The sequence below is a fragment of the Phyllostomus hastatus genome, unplaced genomic scaffold (assembly GCF_019186645.2).
Source record: "Phyllostomus hastatus isolate PE091 unplaced genomic scaffold, TTU_PhHast_1.1 phas_scaffold_55, whole genome shotgun sequence".
Classification (NCBI taxonomy): domain Eukaryota; kingdom Metazoa; phylum Chordata; class Mammalia; order Chiroptera; family Phyllostomidae; genus Phyllostomus; species Phyllostomus hastatus.
This window is the reverse complement of record NW_025334035.1, coordinates 11,602,305-11,623,316: the sequence shown is the minus strand read 5'-3', so window position 1 is coordinate 11,623,316 and position 21,012 is coordinate 11,602,305. Positions and strand designations below refer to the sequence as shown.

Genomic DNA, 21,012 nt, shown 5'->3' with positions numbered 1-21,012 from the left:
AGCTGGTAGGATGGGCGCTTAGTACCCCCACACTTTCCTCCATGCTGACCCTTCCTAGCTGATGGGGTGCTTGTTGCAAGAGAAGCACCTGCAGCAGAAGCAGTGGGTGTACCCCATTCTCAAGAGTCTCCCCAGACAGCATCACATACACTTTGCTTTGATCATTCAATATTTTGATATTTTTAGGCAGTGAGAAGTAACTCTTTTTCATGAAAGAAGGCTGGAGATCCTGCTTTTCAAGAATGCAAACAACTAGAAGTAGCAACCACATTTAATTGGCTTTATAATGTGCTATATTAAGAAAGCCACACCAACCAGGTGTGGATTGAGTGCTGGCCTGCTAACTGGAAGGTTGCAGATTCCATTCCCAGTCAGGGCACATGCCTGGGTTCCAGGCCAGGTGCCCAGTTTGGGGTGTGTGAGAGGCAACCAATCTGTTTCTCTCACACTCTTTTTCCCTCCCTCTCTCCCTTCCTTTCTCACTCTCTAAAAATAAACAAAATCTTTTTAAAAAAGAGAAAGAAAAAAAAGAAGGAAGGAAGGAAGGGAGGAAGGAAGGGAGGGAGTGAGGAAGGAAGGGAGGAAGGAAGGAAGGAAGGGAGGAAGGAAGGAAGGAAGGAAGGAAGGGAGGAAACTTATGAGAAAAAAAGCGGAGAAAATCTCCTGGGCCCATCTTTCCTTCTCTTTGCAGAGCAGAAGGGTCAGCATGGTAGCTGAGATATGAGGCAGGGAAAGGAGGTTAGGGAGTCATGCTGGAGGACCTGGAGGCCCAGAGGGTGGGAGGTGGGGAGTTGGGTGGAGGTATCAGGATGATTTCAGACCCTGGCTATATTGAATAAATAAGTATATAAATTGAAGATAATGAGAGCCATGTTTCTCACTACCAGAGAAGATAGTTACAAACACAGAAAGGAAGAAGGAACATATATAAAATATATATATGCAATAGTGTAAATATTCTACTTAAGTATATATAATATGTAACACTATCTAAGTTGTGTTAGGAACATAAACACACAGTGAGACTTGCAACCCTAACCATCTATTGCAAGGAATGACACCATTTGGGCCCCATGGAAATACTTCACATCTCTTTTCCATGTCCTTGAAACAAAAGGGACTGCATTTGAATGCTGTGAACTTCTGTGGGTTGTACTGCTGCCCACAATGGAAATGGAGCCTGATTTGGAGGGCAGAGTGCAAAGCCAGGAAGGACTTGGAAAAGAACTCACTCAAAGGATTGACTTGTTAAATCTGTTGTTTCAGATAGGGTGAATCCAATCGATACTTACACTTGACCAGAAGTGCCGAGGGTTCAATTTCTATTTTCTTTCTTTTGTTCAAGTCCCAAAACGTGGTTCTGGAGTACTTGTGAATTCCCCCAGTATTTGCAATGGTTGTCAAAGTGGTTAAGAAACATTTTACAATATTAGACAATTCTTATTACTCTTAAATTTGTATTTATATACAAATTCAGACATGAGTCAAGTGTGATTCTGAGAGGAAAAAAAACACCTTAAAAAATCAAAGGCTAAATCTCTGGATCTCTGGGCAAGGTATTATAGACACTAGTACACATAAGGGGGGGGGGCAAAACACCCCCAGAATTTATTTATAAAAAATATGTATTTATTCTTACATGTTTAAAGTTCAGTCACCTTCAAAGTACTCTGCATCTGATGCAATATACCTATCAGGATGTTTTTTTCCACTGTTCAAAACAGTTTTTCAACTCATCGATTTTTAAAAAGATTTTATTTATTTACTTTTAGAGAGAGGGGAAAGGAGGGAAAAAGAGAGGGAGAGAAGCATCAATGTGTGCTTGAGTCTCACATGGCCCCAATGGGGACCTGGCACTCAACCCAGGCATGTGCCCTGACTGGGAGCTGAACCAGATACCCTTTGGTTTGCAGCCTGCACTCAATCCACTGAGCTACACCAGCCAGGGTAGAATTCATTGATTTTATGTCCTTTAGTGCTTCTGCATTTTTTTGTTTCACCTCTTCCACATTGGCAAAACATTTCCTTTTAAGGACTTTTTTTTATTGGGGGAAACAAACAAATAAAAAGTCACCAGAGAGAATTCTGGTGAAAAGGGAGAGTGGGGCACTGGGGTTATGCTATTTTTAGTCAAAAACTGCTCAACACGTAGTGTATTGTAGACAGGTGTGTTCATAAATCATTCACAATGAAATGGGCAAACACATTGAGTCTTCAAAAAAAATTCACTGAAGCCAAATGCAGCCTCTCACAACAATGCCAGCTGGTACACTGACACAGATGGGTTCCTGGAACACTCACCTACCGGGGAAGCCTGTTCTGCAAGGGGCCCACTGTCCAGATGGTAATTCCAGGTTTTTGGGCTACCCCCTTGTACATTCTTTTTTTTTAACTATTATAATTCCTAAGTAGGAGATCCTATTAATGAAGATAGTTTGAAGGGTGAAAAAAAACATTCTATTAAGAAAATCTACATTTCAGGTTCTCCTCTAGGTTCTTACACATGTCATTTCACTTGATTCATATAATTCTATGAGATGGGTAAATTTTTCTTGATTTTACAGATATGGAAATAATAAAGGTAAGAGGAAAAATCAGTGAAATTGAAAACAGAAGAAAAATAGAAAAAGTTAAGGAAAAAAAGAGGGAGTTTTTAAAAAGATCAATTAAACTGACAAACCTCTAACAAGACAAAGAAAAATAGAGAAAATTCAGATTACCAAAATGGAATGAAAGAAGATATCATTACAGACCCTGCAACTCAGAAGATAAAAGGGAATACTAAAAATAACTCCAGACATGTAAATTCGACAACTTAGAAGAAATGAACCAATAGCTTTAAAACAAAGGATACCCAATGTAGGGAACCGCTTCTCAAGAGGTGGAAATGTGGCCCAGCACCCACGTGGAAAAACAGTGGGGGGTGAGTCAGCACACAGGACCACGCCTGTAAAGTTGTTCTTCCGTGGGAAATCAGGCCTGCATTATACCGAGGCTGCTTTGTGACTTGCGCTTGCTGCATTATCTTTAAAGTAACTTCCTGATCTGTGCTAATTCTCCCAAGGACTGAAGTGTAACCAGACCTGTTACTCTTGTCATTCCCTTGAATTTGCAACATTTTTCAATGGACTGAATTTAGGAGTTTGGGTCATGGCAGCCCTCCGGTTTGTCTTTGTGTTAATCCCTATTTGTGCTTTATGATGTATATGGAAGCTGTTTTCTCATGATCACATTCAAAAACAGCAAATAGTAGGTTTCACAGGCTTAGCAACTACAATTGATTTTACAAACAAAAAAGGGGGAGATGTTGGGAACTGCCCTGCCTGGTTTCAGGAGCTGTAACCCCCTCATGGCTAAGGCTGAGTGAGCAACCTTTGGACCATAAGCCACTGAGGAGACAAAGCTTATCTCCCTGGCAGGAGCACTGCTTCTACTCCTTTTACTTCATCCATAACTGGCCCCCAATACTTGATTGGTTAGCCAATGATGGGTAAGATTCCCCAAAGGGGGAATGACCTAAGATAGGCATGATCATCTGGAGGTCCCAAGGAAGGGGTTGGGGGGCTACAGCAAAAGGGGGCACTTGTCCTTCAGCTTTGACATAGCCTGAATCCTCATTCTGTCTGCAAGAAGTCTCCTAATCTCTTGGCTGCCTTACTTCCCCAGCCTGACTTAAATCTAAAACAATGAAAGAGGGTGGTGCAGCCTGTGCTAGAAAGGGTGAGTTCCCTGGGTGATCAGGTCTGAGAAAGAATACTTAAAATCCTGTGAAACAGACCCTGACTCAGAATAGACCCTCACAGTTCTTTGTATGCTATCTACTGTTTGATCCTTGCTGCCTGACAATGATTAATGTGCTTTACCTGTATTCCTGTACAAATTGAAATCCAATAAAAACCTGTCAAGGCAAGGATCGGGGTGCTCTCCTTTGAGAGAGTGGCCAGGCCGCTCTGAAGTGCTCTCCCCTTGAGAGAGTAGCTGTGCTATCCCTTTTCCTCCACAGGACTTGGTAGTCCGTGTGAATTTATCTCATATCTCATCCATAATGCCTCAGACACTGTGGGCCAGTGTCCATGTCAACCCAATATGAAATAAATCATTTGTATAACCTTCTAACTATTAAAGAAATTTAAATTTGTAATTTTTAAAACTCTCTCCCTTGAAGAAAATCCCCAAGCTCAGAAAATTTCAATGGAGAATTCTACCAAATGTCCAATAAAGAATTAACATCAACTTTACACAATTCTTTCCAGAAATTAGAAGAGTTGAGAACACTTCCCAATTCACATTATAAAGTAATATTATTCTGATTCTAAAAACAGACAAAAATAATACCAAAAAGGAAACTATTGATGCTTATGTATATAGATGCAAAAATCTTTAATAAAGGATTAGCTCATAATTCAGCAATATGTAAAAAGAATCATATACCATGACTAAGTGGTATTTAAGGGATGCAAGGCAAGTCTGATATGTGAAAAAGCAATCAATGTAATTCATTATATGAACAGGTTAGAAAAGAAAAATTCCATGATCATATCAATCAATGCAGAAAGAACATTTGACAAAACTCAACACCCATTCATGGTAAATATTAAAATGGAGGTAAATTCTTCAGAAAAATCTTAGAAAAAATGGGACAGAGGGAAAATTCCTTAACTTGATAAAGAGCACCTACAAAAACCTAACAGCTAATGCTATAGGTAATGATAAAAAATTGAATGCTTTCAACCTAGGATTAGAACAAGGCAAATTTGTCCACTCTTAGCACTTTCACTCAATATTGTGGTAGAAGAGCTATACAATGCAATAAGGCAAGAAAAGATACACATATCCAAAATGAAGAATTAAAACTGTTCCTACTTGTAGAAGACATGCTTGTCTACATAGAAAATCTCAAAGAATTTAAGAAAAAAACTCCAAGAACTAATATGTGAGTTCAGCAACTTCACTGGAAACAAGATAGACATACAAAAATCAATTGCACTTCAATATTCTAGCAATGAACATGAAAGTAGAAAGTATAATAACATAACATGTACAATTGTTAGAACCAATTAGTGTAAACCTAAGGAAAGAAGTACAGGATTTGTGTGCTGAAAATAACCAAGTGCTAATGAAAGAAATTAAAGAAGGTATAAATAAATGGAGAGACATACCATGTTTGTATATTTAAAAACCTCAATAGAGTAAAGATATCAATTCCCAGAAGATTCTTTTTGTAAATGTAGATGAGATGATTCTAAAATTTTTATGGAAAGTAAAAAAAAAAAAAAAAACTAAACTAGATGAAACAACTTTGGAAAAAATAATAACGTTGAAGAATCTGCCTGATTTCAAAACTTATTATATAGCTACAATAATCAATATTATGAGCTACTGACAGAAGGATAGACACACAGACCAATGGTACAAAATAGAGAATGCAGAAATAAACCCACACAAACATGTCCAACTGATTTTTAACAAAGGTGAAAAAATGATCCAATGGAAAAAGTATACCATTTTCAACACATGGTGCTGCAGCAACTGGACGTCCACAGCAGAAAAGTGAGAGGATGCAAGATGGCAGTAGAGGAGGTAGAAGCTACAATCACCTCCTCCAAGGACCAACCTGGAATTATAACTAAATTACAAAACAATCACCCTGAATAACCAACCTAAGACTAACTGCAGAAAAGTCTTATAACCAAGGATTTACAGAAAAGGACACATCGAGACTGGTAGGAAGGATAGAGACATGAAAAGGGCTGGCCCTGCTACTACATGCAGCAGCTGAGGTTCCAAAGGGATATCTTAGCAGAGGTCAGGGTGGTGAGGGGATAGTACCCTATGAGAAGCATGGGAGCTTAACACCAAGCTGGGCTCCCCAGCACAGAGCACCGGAGCTGGGGAGAGGCACCCACATAACATCAGGTTGTGAAAAGCAGTGAGGTTGCTGTCCACCAGGGAGAGATGGGAATCTGGTAGACACCAGCACCCTCTTAAAGTGTCAACACACAAAATTTCCTGCACAGCCACTCAACGTGGGCTCCTGAGGAGGGAAAGGGAGGAACAGAATAGAGTCAGCTGAGGAGCAGAATAGAGTCAGCTGAGGGTTTGTGCCCCTGTGGAAGGAGTTGAAGGGAAAGCTGCCAGGATCACCATGCTGAGTCCCTCTCCCATACCCCTAACGCCATCTTTCTAGGGTGCAGCACTCTCTTCCCTGTGGCAACAGCCTGGGGAAAAGCAATAGCCCCACCCTCTGTAGTCCCTCTCACCCTAGAGCTTACAAACTTCTGAGAAGTACAGCCAGAGGCTCTTTCAGTGACTGACCCTAACAGGAAGCCAGAAGGTGGTAGCAGGAAGAGACAAATCTCAAATCTCACTGGAATGCCTAAGGACTTTTGCTGCCCTTTCCCAGGCTGGTGCTGCTTGAAGCAGGGCTTGCTGTGCAACTTAGTCCTTTCCACATGCACCCAGGCTCAGTAGAGGCAGCCACAAACTGAGGATTGCTTTTTAGCATCAAGCAGGTTGTGGAGGGCCAGAGTCTTAGTTGGGCTGCACCAGACTTCCTCCTAAGAGGCCCAGAACCAACACACACAGTAGTCAGCTTCAGATAACATCAGAGCAGGCTCAAATAAGCTTCATAAGCAGCATATCCAAACGGAGATCTTGGCAGGTGCCAGATCCTGCTGAGGCAAATTCTGCATCATGTGATCAGTACCTGCATAGCAGCTCATGCACCATGGTTGGGGTTGATTCTGACAGTCAGGCAGCCTGAGGGTCAATCTCATACATGAATGGGCCAATAGCAATCAAGACTTAATTACAACAGAAGGTCCTAAATAAGCCACACAAGGAACACTCCTAAAGCACCCAGCTCAGATGATCACTGGACCCCACAAGACACCTACTATGTAAAGCCACTCCACAGAGACTGAGAATCACAGCAGATCTATCTAATACACAGAAACAAATACAAAGAGGTAACCAAAATGGAAACACAAAGAAACAGGTCTAAAATGAAAGAACAAAAGAAATCTCCAGAAAAAGAGCTGAATGAATGGAGGCAAGCAATTTATAAGATACAGAGTTCAAAGTAATGATTATAAGGTTGTTCAAGAGCATGCAGAAGAGCATAAAAACCATAAAAAACAGTAAGAAATGAAGAATACACTGGAAGGAATAAACAGTAGGTTAGATGAAACAGGATCGAATCATCAATTTAGAAGACAATGTAGAAAAAAACACCCAATCAGAGCAGCAAAACTATTTAAAAAAAAAAAACAAACAAAATGAGGATAGTTTAAGGGACCTTTGGAACAATGTGAAGCATAACATCCACATCAAGAGAGGGAGCTAGGGATTGAGAAACTATTTGAAGAAATGATGATGAAAACTTTCCTAACCTAATGAAAGAAAAAGTCAAAGGCCAGGAAATGCAGGGAGTCCCAAATAAGATGAATCTGAAGAGACCCACACCAAGACATATCATAATTAAAATGGCAACGGTTAAAGACAAATAGAATCTTAAAAGTCACAAGAGAAAGACAGTTATCTACAAGGGAGCTGCCAAAGGAGGGTCAGCTGATCTCTCAACAGAAACATTTCAGGCCAGAAGGGATTGGCATGAAATATTGAAAGTGATGAACAGCAAGGACCTACAACCAAGGCTACCTTACCCAGCAAGGCTATCATTTAAAATTGAAGGAAAAAAGAGCTTCCATGACAAGAAAAAGCTAAAAGAGTTTGTTACCACGAAACCAGTACTCTGAGAAATATTAAAGCATCTTCTTGAACAAGAGGAAGAAAAAGAATGAGAAGGAGGAGGAGGAGCAGGAGGGGGAGGAGAAAGAGAAAAACAACAAAGGGATATAGTTGAAAAAATAAAACAGAAGAAAACATAGGCAGTAAAATCACAGACATTTTTTGTAGCAGTATTTTTTCTGATATATCTCTTTGAACAAGGGAAACAGAAGAAGAAATAAACAAATGGGGCTATATCAGACTAAAAAGTTCTTGCACAGCACAGGAAACCTTCAACAAATAGAAAAGACAACCTGCTGAAATGAAGAACATATTCGCTGATACATCTGATAAGGGGTTAATATCCAAAAATCTATAAAGAATTTATACAACTCAACACCAATAAAACAAACAATTCAATTAAAAAATGGGCAAAGGACTTAAATAGATACTTCTCCAAAGAGGACATAGGGATGGCCAATAGACATATGAAAAGATACTTACCATCATTAGTCATCAGAGAAATACAAATTAGAACCACAGTGAGATATCACCTCACACCTGTAAGAATGGCTGTCATCAATAAATCAACAAACAAGTGTTGGTGAGGATGTGGAGAAAAGGGAACCCTCGTGCACTGTTGGTGGGAATGCAGATTGGTAGAGGCACTTTGGGAAACAGTGCCTGGAGTTTCTTCAAGTAATTAAAAATGAAACTGCCTTATGACCCAGCGATTCCACTTCTAGGTATTTATCCAAAGAAACCCAAAACACATTCAAAAGACTATATGCACCCATATGTTCATTGTAGCATTATTTACAATAGCCAAGATTTGAATGCAGTCCAAGTGCCCATCAGTAGATGAGTGGATAAAAAAAGCTGTAGTAAGCACTGGCTGGTGTGGCTCAGTAGACTGAGTGCCAGCCTGTGAACCAAAAGGTCACTGGTTTGATTCCCAGTTAGGGCATATGCCTGGGTCGCAGATCAGGTCCCCTGTTGGGGGCATGGGAGAGACAATCAATAGGTGTATCTCTCACTCATCAGATGCTTCTCTCCCTCTGTTTCTCCTTCCCTTCTCCTCTCTCTGAAAATATATAAATAAAATATTTTTTAAAAATCTAGTTCTGAATATCATGTTTTAAAAAAAGCTGTGGTACATCTATACAATAGAATACTATTTGGCCGTAACAAAGAAGGAAATCTTACCCTTTATGACAGCATAGATTGACCTGGAGAGCATTATGCTAAGTGAAGTATGCCAGAGAAAGACAAATACCATATGATTTACTCATATGTGGAATCTAATAAACAAAATGAACTAATAAGCAAAATAGAGACAGACTCATAAATAGGGCACAAGCTGCCAGCTGTTGGCGGGGAGGGTTGGGTGGGGGTGTGGGATTGAGAAAAAAGAGAAAAAACTCATGGACACAGACAACAGTGTGGTGATTGCAGGGTGGGGAGGGGTAAGGCGGCAGTTGGAGAAGGGTATAGGTAGAATAAATGATAATGGATGGAAACTTGACTTGAGGTGGTGAACACACAATACAGTGTACAGACCATGTGTTGTAGAATTGTGCACTTGAAACCTATAAAATTTTGTTAACCAGTGTCACCCCAATAAATTCAATAAAATAATCAAAAATGAACCTTGACCTAAGTTTTACAAATTAATCAAAAATTAACTAAAATGGATCCCATGCTTAAATTTGAGATGTAAAACTATAACACTTTTAGAAAAAAACACAGAAGAAAATCTTCAAGGTTTAGGGCTAGGTAAAGAGTTCTTAAACTTAACATCAAAAGCATGATCCATAAATGAAAAAAACTGGAAGTTGAACTTCATCAAAATTAAAGAGTTTTGCTCTGTGAAAGAACCTCTGATAAGGATAAAAAGACAAAGTACAGACTGGGAGAAAATATTTGCCAATCACATATTCAATAACTAGTATCTAGAACATACAAATAATTCACTGAACTCAACAGTAAAAGTAAAAATCAAATAATCCAAATAAAATGCTGAGTAAATGAAACAAACATTTCACTGTCGATACACAGATGACAAAAAAAAAAAAAAAAGCCCATGAAAAGATGTTCAACATCATTAGCCATCAGGAAATACAAAATAAAACTCTAATGAAATATCACTACACATCTATCCTAATGGCTAAAATTAAAAAGTGATTAACACATCCCATGCTGGCAAGGATGTGGAGAAACTAGATCACTCATATGTAATGGAAGATGGAACATGGAATGTGAAATGGCATAGCCACCCTGGGGACACCCTTTGGCAGTTTTTAAAAAAACTAAACATGCAACCACTCCACGACTTAGCACTTGCACTCCCAGGTATTCTTTCCCAGAGAAATGCTTCCACAAAATGACCACACGAACACCTGTACATGAGTGTTTATGACAGCTTTAGCCATAATAGCAAAAAACTGGAAACAACTCAGATTCATAGAGAATACTTAAATTGTGGTATATCCACACCATGAAATAGTATGAAAAAAATAAAAAAGGAACAAACTCCTAATACACACAGCAACCTGGATTAATGTCCAGAGAATTATGCTGAGTGAAGAAGAGCCAGTCCCAACAGTTTACATACCGTATGATTCTATTTTTATAACACTCTTTGAACAACAAATCGTGGAAATGGAAAACAGAGTTGTTGCCAGGGGTTAAGGAGTAAGTGAGGTCAGAGGGAAGTGCATGTGGCTGTAAAAGAGCCACAGGAGGGGCCCTGAAGTGATGGAAACGTTCTATGACCAGATGGCATTAATGTCAGTATCCTGGCTGTGGTATTTTACTATCTTTTTGCAAGATGTTACCATTGAGAACCTGGGTAAAGGGTACAGGGAAATCTTTCTCTGGAATTTCTTACAACTGCATGTGAATCTTCAATTATTGCAAAATTTAAAGTTTAATTAAAAACCACATGAAATATATTTTCAACCTGCATAATGTATTGACTTTACATTTTGATGAAAATTTAAATAAAAACTATTCACTCTGAATACCATCACATATTTTTTTACTCTTTGAGAATAATTATGAATCATGAAATGATAGAAATTAAAAAATGCTAACAATGGAACTCAGGGGAGAAAAGCTGAAAATAAAAAATAAAAATGAAATTTGCCACACAAAATTGATCCATTACTGATAAAAACAATGAAAATGAGCAAGAATACTATTTTTATCAAACCTATAACCTAATAGGTCATCCAAAATCCCTGAAACTTCATATTTGTTAGTTGTATATTTAATTACTGATCAGAACATTGCAAATGAATAGTGCATCATACTCATTTGTATTCTTGCCCTAGGTGTTGTAAATGTCAGGCATGTGCCTGCTTCCTACAGCCCACTCTCCTCTCTTAGGACACCAGCATTCCTTAAGATAACAACAAAAAACTCTTCATAATGATCTGAGTCCAGAATCTAATCCTATTTTATATAGAAACACAAAACTGGAATTCCGGCCAAGATGAAGGCATAGGTAAACACACTGTGCCTCCTTGCACAACCAAAAGAAGGTCAGCAACAATTTAGAAACAAGATAACAACCAGATCTGACAAAAAATTGAACTGTATGGAAGTTGGACAACCAAGGAGTTAAAATATACATATTCATCCAGACAGGTAAGAGGGGAGGAGTCCGGCAGCTGGGCGGAGAGGGGTTGGAGAGGGGTTGTGGCACAAAAACCAGTGGCACCAGATGCTCACACATTTCGGGCATGTAAGGCATCCTGAGCGCAAGACCGCAGCAGGCGGACCCTGGACGCAGGGGCGGCTGGCAGCCCCAGCGAGGCAGCGACTGTGAAGCAAGGCACTGTGAGCAAGGTGCCTGGTTGTCTGGGCCACATTCACTCACAAATAAACCAGGCAAAATTAGGCAGTGAGATAGACCGAGCAACCCAGGGTCCTAGGGCCCTGGGAAATAGAACCTCGGGACACTGATTGAAAACACCTGTGGGGGTTGAGGTTCAGGGAGAGACTCACAGCCTCACAGGAGAGTGCGTTGGAGAGACCCATGGGGTCCTAGAACATACACAAGCCCACCAACATTGGAATTAGCACCAGAAAGGCCCAGTTTGCTTGGGGGAAGCAGCAGAAGGGACTGAAATCTGATGGAGAGAGGAGCAAGTGCCATTGTTCCCTCTCGGACCCTGCCCCCACATACAGCGTCACAACTCAGCAAGTGGGTTGCCCCACCTAGGTGAACACCTGAGGCTCCGCCTCTCATACATAACAGGTGCGACCAGACCTCCCCGACCCCCAAAATCGCTCAAACGGAAGAACAAATCAAAGCCCCAAATCAATACTTTTAAGCAACCAAGAGATAGCCAACCCATCAGATGCACAGTTCAAAGCACTGGTGATCAGGATGCTCACACAATTGGTTGATTTTGGTTGCAAATTAGATGAAAAAATGAAGACTACACTCAGTGAAATGAAGGAAAATGCACAGGGAACCAATAGTGATGGGAGGGAAACTGGGACTCAAATCAAGAGTGTGGACCAGAAGGCAGAAAGAAACAACCAAACAGAAAAGAATGGAGAAATAAGAATTCAGAAAAATGAGGAGAGGCTTAGGAACCTCCAGAACATCTTTAAACATTCCAACATTCGAATTATAGGGGTACCAGAAGGGGAAGAGGAAGAGCAACAAGTGGAAAAGTTATTTGAACAAATAATAAAGGAAAACTTCCCCATTCTGGCAAAGGAAATAGACTTCCTGGAAGTCCAGGAAGCTCAGAGAGTCCCAAAGAGGTTGGAACCAAGGAGGATCACACCAAGGCACATCATAGTTACATTAGTCAAGATTAAAATGAAGGAGAGAATCCTAGAAGCAGCAAGAGATAAGGGGACAGTCACCTACAAAGGACTTCCCATCAGACTGTCAGCTGATCTCTCAAAAGAGACATTGCAGGCAAGAAGGGACTGGAAAGAAGTATTCCAAGTCATGAAAGGCAAGGACCTACAATCCAGATTGCTCTATCCAGCAAAGCTTTCATTTAGAATGGAAGGGCAGATAAAATGTTTCTCAGATAAGGTCAAGTTAAAGGAGTTCATCATCACCAAGCCCTTATTTTATGAAATGTTAAAGGGACTTATCTAAGAAAAAGAAGATAAAAAACACATATAGTAAAATTACAGCAAATTCACAATTATCAACCACACCTAAAACAAAAACAAAAATAAGCTAAGCAAACAACTAGAACAGGAACAGAACCACAGAAATGGAGATCACATGGAGGGTTAGCAACAGGGGAGTGGGAGGAGGAGAGGGGGAAAAGGCACAGAGAATAAGTAGCATAGATGGTAGGTAGAAAATAGACAGGGGGAGGGTAAGAATAGTATGGGAAATGTAGAAGCTAAAGAACTTATGACACATGGACATGAACTAAAGGGGGGGAATATGGGTAGGAGGGGTGTGCAGGGTGGAGGGGAGTGAAGGGAGGGAAATGGGACAACTGTAATAGCATAATCAATAAAATATATTTAAAAATAAATACATAAAGAAAAATAAATAAATAAATAAATAAATAAATAAATAAATAAATAAATAAATGGTAGAAACCTATCTAGACAAATAAAATGATGGTAAAATTGCAAAAAACCCCAGAAACACAAAACCACTCTTTACACAATTATACACGGAATTTACAGGGAATGCAACTAACATGTGATCTAATCAAGGAAGACAGCCCTTTATATTGCTCAGAAATTTACCCTGAGTTTTCAGCAATACAAGAAGTCACAGGTGTTGACATTGCCACCCCCCCCCCCCAGCTACTCTAGTATTTGAACTCCAGCACTGGGTCTTTTTTGTAGCATTTATCTTTTCTACAAGCATCTGTCTAGGGCAGTCAGCCTCCAGTATTCATGCAATAAAACATGTTGTTTTATTAGAACTTGTTTTCCTTTTATTTTGCCTCTATGTGTACAGGTAGGGCATTACATTGATTTTTTTTTCTTTCTTCTTGACTGCATTTCACTCAGAAAGCTAAGCATGAGGAAGTTATTGAGGTCAGCTAACATCAAGAGCTACCAGCTGAAATCAGCAAAAGCCACAGCCGGGCTAATAGCAAAGGTAGTCATGCAAGCAGAAAGGCAGAATAACACCACCTTCAGGTATCCACCAAAATAACAACAAAGTAAAGAGAAGATGGCAAAACTTACCTCAAGGCTTTTGTGCTCTCTGCTCTCATGCTGGCCAATGCAAAAGTTTTTCCTTTTTCCTTTAATTGGACATAATAGATATACCCTGATATTCCTCAATGGAATCCTATACCATGAAATCCCTTTCAGTGTCCAGTTCTGGACATAGACTTCCCTCTGTGGACAGTCCTAGAAACGTCACTAGGTCTACATGGAATGTGAGCGCTGTTCATAAAAGCGGAACCATCTGAGGAACCTGGCAAGTGTTCACGCATGAAGCAAGGTTATCAGAAGGAATAGGAAATTTCAACCATCTCTAATCTGTATCCTCAATGAAATTCAGGGAGATTTTATAGCTATGAAGTCAGAGCAAGAAGGCAGAAAGAAGAACCAATTTGAGATCAGAGAAATTAGACTAAAGTGGAAATAAAACAAGGCAAAGCAAAGCATATTAGATGAGTAACTTTAAAAAATTCAGAGGATGAATGAAAGTAATAAAAAAATATGAGATGTGGTGGAAGGCATACCCAGGAGACCAAACATACACGTATTTGAATTTCCTGAAGGAGACTCCAAAATAAAGAGAAAAGCAATAATCAAAGTAATAAAAGAATTCGTACGGGGCATTTAATAAATCCATCACCCAATGCTAATAACAGCTCTGAGAAAACAGGAAGAGTTTGACATCAAACAATATCTCAGCCAACTCTGCATCCTATTTAATGGTGAAACACCAAAAGCACTCACAGTAAAATTAGAACAAGGGCATCACTAGCATTTAACACAGCTCAGGTGACCATCACAATACAGTGCCGAGTGCATCACAAATAAAAGGTACAATTCCCGGAATTCAGGAGACAAAAAGCATCGCTATCTGCAGCTGCTATAACTGTACACTTGGTAAACATGTGAGAATCAGCTGAAAACCATTAGTACCAGTAAGAGAATGAGTCAGTTACAAATTAAATATTTTAAAAATATCTAATTAAAAATGAGTGCTCACTTTAGCAGCATATATACTAAAATTGGAATGACACAGAGATTAGCAGAGATGAAATGCAAATTTATGAAACATTCCATAATTTAAAAAATACAATGACTAAGGAATCCCATGCACAACACCAAATAAAAGTATACAATCTAGGCATATATTCAACAAATAAAAAGAAGCAGGAGGAGGGGAAAGAAAGCAAACTTTAGGGAAAGACAAAAAGAAGACACAGAGCCCTGGAGAGACAGCCAGGTTTCTGGATGGCCAGACTGCAAAAACGTCAGTATTCTCCGGGAGGTGCAGGGAGCACTCCCAGCTCTCTGACCACAGCCTCCCCGGAAGGAACCAGGATCCTTGAAGCCCAAAACAGATGTGCAACTTGTGCCTCTACACCAAGTCAGAGAAAAGCCTGGCACCACTCCAAATGCCTGACTGGCTGACCACTCACTACTGAGAGGGACAGGGACATGAAACCATTGGATGTATCATCAAGAATCCAGGACTTGACTAACATGAGTACCAAGTTCAAAAGCTCCTCATGCCAGGGTTACCTCAGACACCACCAAAAATTAAAACTCATTCCTGGCTCATCACCAATGACAAAAAAAAAAGTGTGATACTGAAGGGTGCCCCCTGAGGCCAGTGGGAAGAGGCACCAGTTTGGGATCCAATTCCTGAGCAAGCCAGCATGTCTCTGCCATGATGCCTGGGACAATGAGGGGCGGGCGGGAGAGCAGGCTGCTGTGGCAGAGAGGAAAGTCCAGAGAACAGTGACCAGCGGGGGTGTCTGGAGAAGCAAGCAAAAGAAACGTGGGTCCCAGGACACTAAGTGTCTTGCCCAGAGCTGATGCTGAGATCAATGCCCACAACTATTAGAATGACTCCTATAAAATCCAGGAAAATGTGTATTTCAAGGATAGACACTGGCTTTTCACTGCTTTCCCAGGGTTGGCACCCAGCCAAAACCAGAACCCCTGGGCAGATTTGCTCTCAGAGGACCAGAGGAGGGAAGTGCCTAAACACAGGAGCACTGAGGGTGGCTCTGGTTTAATAGCAGAAGAACAGCACAAGAGTTCTTCCAGCAGCCTCTTCCTGTGGGAGAGGCTGTAACTCAGAAACTCAGTTACCTGGAAATCTGTGCTCATGGTCCTCAGCCACCTACCAGATACTCAAGGTTGGCTGTGGTGTGGGAAACAGGCTTTCCAATTTCACAAACTAGCAACAGTACAACTGGTCCAGACAAATTCAGCATTTGATTCTTTTCGGTGTTTTGGCTTTGTTCACATTTTGTGTGATGAAGATAAGAGCTACCCAATCCCCAGGGATAGTCTTGATCTCCTCCTCATGCTATTTGGTTTTTTCAGCAGTTATTCCACACAAGATGCAGAAGGCCATCAATAGGCTGAGCAGGCTTCTGCACCCTGGAGAGTCATGCTTTGAGATGATGGCTGCCAGGACATGGCTTAGCTTTGGTTTTCAAAGGGTCAGTGTTCCTCCGAAAATGCCTATGTGAAAGGTGACAGCCCCAGGGTTCACTTCTTCACATAACATGAACTGGACACACTTTTCACAAATGCTGGACTAGGAAAGGTTCAGAACATGGTATATTGCCTACTGCAAGCGAACGGAGGAAAACAGCTGACAATGTACTGAGTTTGGATTCAGTGCAAATATCACAAAACTCTTCTGTCCAACACTGGCCCCTCACAGGATGGGAACTCATTGGCTTATAGAAAAGAACATTCACAAATGGTGTCTTGTTGATGTTGGACAGTTCAGGGTTTAAAACAAACTTGAGCCTTGGACCTAGGAAAAACTACTTTTTATCAAGATTCAAACAATCGCCTTGGCTGGTGTGGCTCAGTGGATTGAGTGCTGGCCTGTGAACCAAAGGGTCTCTTGTTCGATTCCCAATTAGATCACATGCCTGGGTTGCAGGCCAGGTCCCCAGTAGGAGGCACTTGAGAGGCAACCACACATTGATGTTTCTCTCCCTTTCTTTCTCCCTTCCTTCCCCTCTGTCTAAAAATAAATAAATAAAATCTTTGGGGAAAAAAGATTCAGCCAATCATGCTTCATATTTGTGAAGCCCTTTAATATATACTTTTCTCTAGTTTTCTTACTTTGAGATCTCAAAGAATCATTCTTGCCATTTGTAATATCATCATAACTGAAGTATTCATAGGAATTAGGAAATTTAAAGGTATCAAGAATTATTTTCATGTGAAAGTATCATATATGATAAAGTGTTATTTGAATATAAGTTTCATTAAATTACTTGGGACTTCAAAAACCTGGTTCCAAGGTATTTTAGGGGCTTTTCCCCTTCTAAGTAACCTGTGTCTAAAAATGAAAAGGATCCTTTTCATTTTTAGGAAAATTGTCTTATTTTTTATTGTGCCCTTCAATGTTTGACACAGAAGGAATTGGTAGAACTTGATTTTGGCCACATTGCATCACCTCTGAATGTGATCCTCATCAGTGTACTGTGTTTTATGTTCTGCTTTTTATCACTTATCACTTTCACATGCCTCTCTGTTATGGCCCATAAGTTATATGATGTATTCTTTTTTCTTTTAAGATTTTATTTATTTTTAGACAGAGGGGAAGGGAGGGAGAAAGAAAGGGAGAGAAGCATTGATTGGCTGCCTCTCATAGGTCCCCAGCTGGGGACCTGGCCTGCAACCCAGGCATGTGCCCTGACTAGGAATCAAACTGGTGACCCCTGGTCCACAGGCCAGCACTCAATCCACTGAGCCACACCAGTCAGGGGGCTATATGATGAATTCTTAATTTTACCAAATAAAAAATTCCAATTCCTTAAAGTAAAAGAGAAAATGTGGTATTTACATGCAATAGAATATTATTTAGCCTTAAAAGAAAAGGAATTTCTACATGTGATATACATCATGGGTGAACCTTGAGGACATTATGCCCAGTGAGTAAGCCAGTCACAGAAGGGCAAATACCATGTGACTGCCCATATATGAAGTCCCAAAAATAGTCACAATCTTCCCTGCACAGAAGCAGAGTAGAATGGTGGTGACCAGGGTCTAGGGAAAGGGGGATAAGAGGAGTTGCTGTCCAGTGAGTATAAAGTTTCTGTCATGTGAGATGAAAAAGTTCCAGAGACCTGGTATACAACAGTGTGCCCATAGTTGACAGTACTGTGTTGTATGCTTGAAATTTTTTTATGAGAATAATCTCATATATGTTTAAAAGTTTGTTAAAAGTGTAGGTCTCATGTTAAGTACTCATCCCACAATAAAAACAATGAGTTAATGTAGAAAAAAATAGAAAATGAAAATACTGAATCTGAAGTGTTATTTTTTATCACAAAATGTACTCATCAGTAAATTATCCATATAGGGTTTCCACTCAAGATGGTGGAATAGGTAAATGCTGTGCTCACCTTCTCCCACGACCACATCAAAATTACAACTAAATGACAGCACAATAAATGTGGAGGACCATCTGAAGACCAGCTGAACAGAAGTCCTGTAACTAAAGGATATAAAGAAGAAGCCACATGGAGACCGATAGGAGGGTGAAGACATGGACCCAAGAGCCCCACACCCAGGTGTGTTGGTTGAGAACTGGAGGGATATCTCAGCTGTAAAGGATCCACTGAGGATCGAGGCATTGCAGCCCCACACCAGGTTCCCAGCCCGGGAGTACTAGGGCCAGGAAGAGGAGCCTCCAGAACATCTGGTGGTGAAAATCAGCAGGTATTCTGTCCATCCTTATCATCAGTCCTACCCACTGATGTGCCTAAAGCCACCATGACGCAACTACAACAGGAGAGCACACACAACCCACACAGGGCACGCCCCTGGAGCACTGGGCTCAGGTGACTAAGGAGACTGTGCCCTACCTGCAAGACTGGGAGACACAGCAGATCTACTAATACATGGAAATAAACATAGAGACTCAGCCAAAATGAGGAGACAAAAATACATGTCCTGGAGTAAGAACAGGAGAACTCTCCAGAAAAAGAACTAAACAAAATGGAGGCAAGCAATCTAACAAGAGTTCAAAACATGGTTATGAGGATGCTCAAGGAACTTAGTGAGAACTTCAACAAGAGACAGCAAACATAAAAAAGGACATAGAAACTGTAAAAAGAACCAGGCAAAAATGAACACTACAATAATTCAAATGAAGAATACACTCAATGGAATCAACAGCATATTAGATGAAGCAGAGGATTAAATCAGAGAGTTGAAAGCAAGGTAGCAGAAAACACCCAATCAAAACAGTAAAAAGAAAAAAGAATAAATAAACATGTGGATAGTTTAAAGAACCTCTGGGACAACAACAAGAATTACAACATTCACATCATAGGGGTAAAAGAAGAAGAAGAGAGAGAGCAAGGGATGAGAATCTATTTGGAGAAATAATGACTAAAAAATTCCCTAACCTGGTGAAGGAAATATAAGTCCAGAAGTGCAGAGAGGCCCACACCAACATACATCATAATTAAAATGCCAAAGGGTAAAGACAAAGAGAGAATATTAAAAGTAGCAAGAGAAAGGCATTTAGTTACCAACAAGGGAGCTAGCTCCCTTAAGACTGTCAGCTGATTTTTCAACAGACACACTTCAGGCTAGAAGAGATTGGCACAAAATATTCAAAGTGATGAAAAGCAAGTATTTACTACCAAGACTACTCTATCTAGCAAGGCTATAATTTAAAACTGAAGGGGCATTAACTCAGAGCTGGGCAATGTGCAGTGGGCATTGAACATTCAATTTATTTAACTTTTAGAAAACACTGGGGTAATAGTGACATTCTTTTAAACTCCACATGTATTATATATAGAATCATCAAAATGAGCATGTTTGTGTATCACTGGTTTTTGTAAGATTCATCTGTGTGGCTACAGAAAACTCCTCTGGCAAAGTACTGTCTCTGAAAGAGACAGGTGTTCAACTCTCCTCCTCTGAGTACCGGTCAGATCGCTTCTCAGCCCCACTGCTAATGTGAGCAGAAAGCTGACCCTGCGTCTATCTCTGACCTGTCTGGCAGGATCTGGCAATCCCACTGCAAGGCATATATACCAAGCAGATGGAGAGCAGGGACTCAGACAGCTGTGTGCACACTGACATTCACAGCAAGGTTATTCGCAGTAGCCAGGAGGCACTAATAACACAGATGTCCATCGATGGATGAATGGATAAGCAAAATGTGGTTTATCCATACAATGGAACACTATTCAGCCTTTAAAAGGAAGGAAATTCTGACACATGCTACAACATGGATGAACCTTGAAGATAGTATACTAAGTGAAATAATCCAGGCCCTAAAGGATAAATATTGTATAATTTTCCACTTATATGAAAAACCTAGAATAGGTCAATTCATAGAGACAGAAAGTGAAATGATGGTTACCAGGGGTTGGGGAGAGGGAGGGATAAAGAATTACTGTTTAATAATTATAGAGTTTCAGTTTTGCAAAATGGAAAGAATTCTGGAGATGGATGGTGGTGGACGCACAACAGTGTAAATATGCTTAACACTGCTGAGCTTTACACTTAGAAATGAATAATGTGATGATTTTTATGTTATGTGTTTTACCACAAATATAAAAATCCATCAAGAGGGTTTACTGGGGATAGCTGGGGTGGGGGGTAGTGGTGGGTGGAAAATGGAGATAACTATACTTGAACAATAATTTTTTAAAAAAGAGGAAAAAAGAAAGAGGGTTTAGAATTGTTGGCTCTACCCTTTGAAATACACCCCAGCTTCGTGGCTACAACCCTGTCCAGGGGTTGTGTCCAGCAAGAGCTGCTGATCTGGTCTCTCCACTCAGCTCATCCACTCATGACAAGCAGCCAAAGTTCTCCTTTCAAAATTAAGTCAAGTAATTTTTCTCCTGCTCTCTCATTCTCTGCTCTCCCATGGCTCTCCTCCTCTCAGTTATGTGGCAGCAGCCACTCTGGTGTCCTGTTCTTGGATGGGTCACCCACTGGTCTACCTGGCTGACTTCCTCATCTCATCCATGTGATGTTCATGACATTCCATGAATGCAGCAGGTATCTTTGTCTTGTTCACTGATGATCTCTCTGAGGGCTGGGCACATAGCAGCCCCTCAAAAATAACTGTTGAATTAACAAATG

General features: G+C 40.3%; 1 protein-coding gene and 1 pseudogene across 5 annotated transcripts in view; one reads left to right on the top strand and one right to left on the bottom strand.

Moving 5' to 3' along the window:
- Positions 1–21,012, bottom strand: part of SPECC1 (sperm antigen with calponin homology and coiled-coil domains 1) — a 336,370-nt gene that overhangs the window by 180,807 nt on the left and 134,551 nt on the right. The gene's annotated exons all lie outside the window — the stretch shown is intronic.
- LOC123809527 lies at positions 14,898–14,988 on the top strand (annotated as a pseudogene).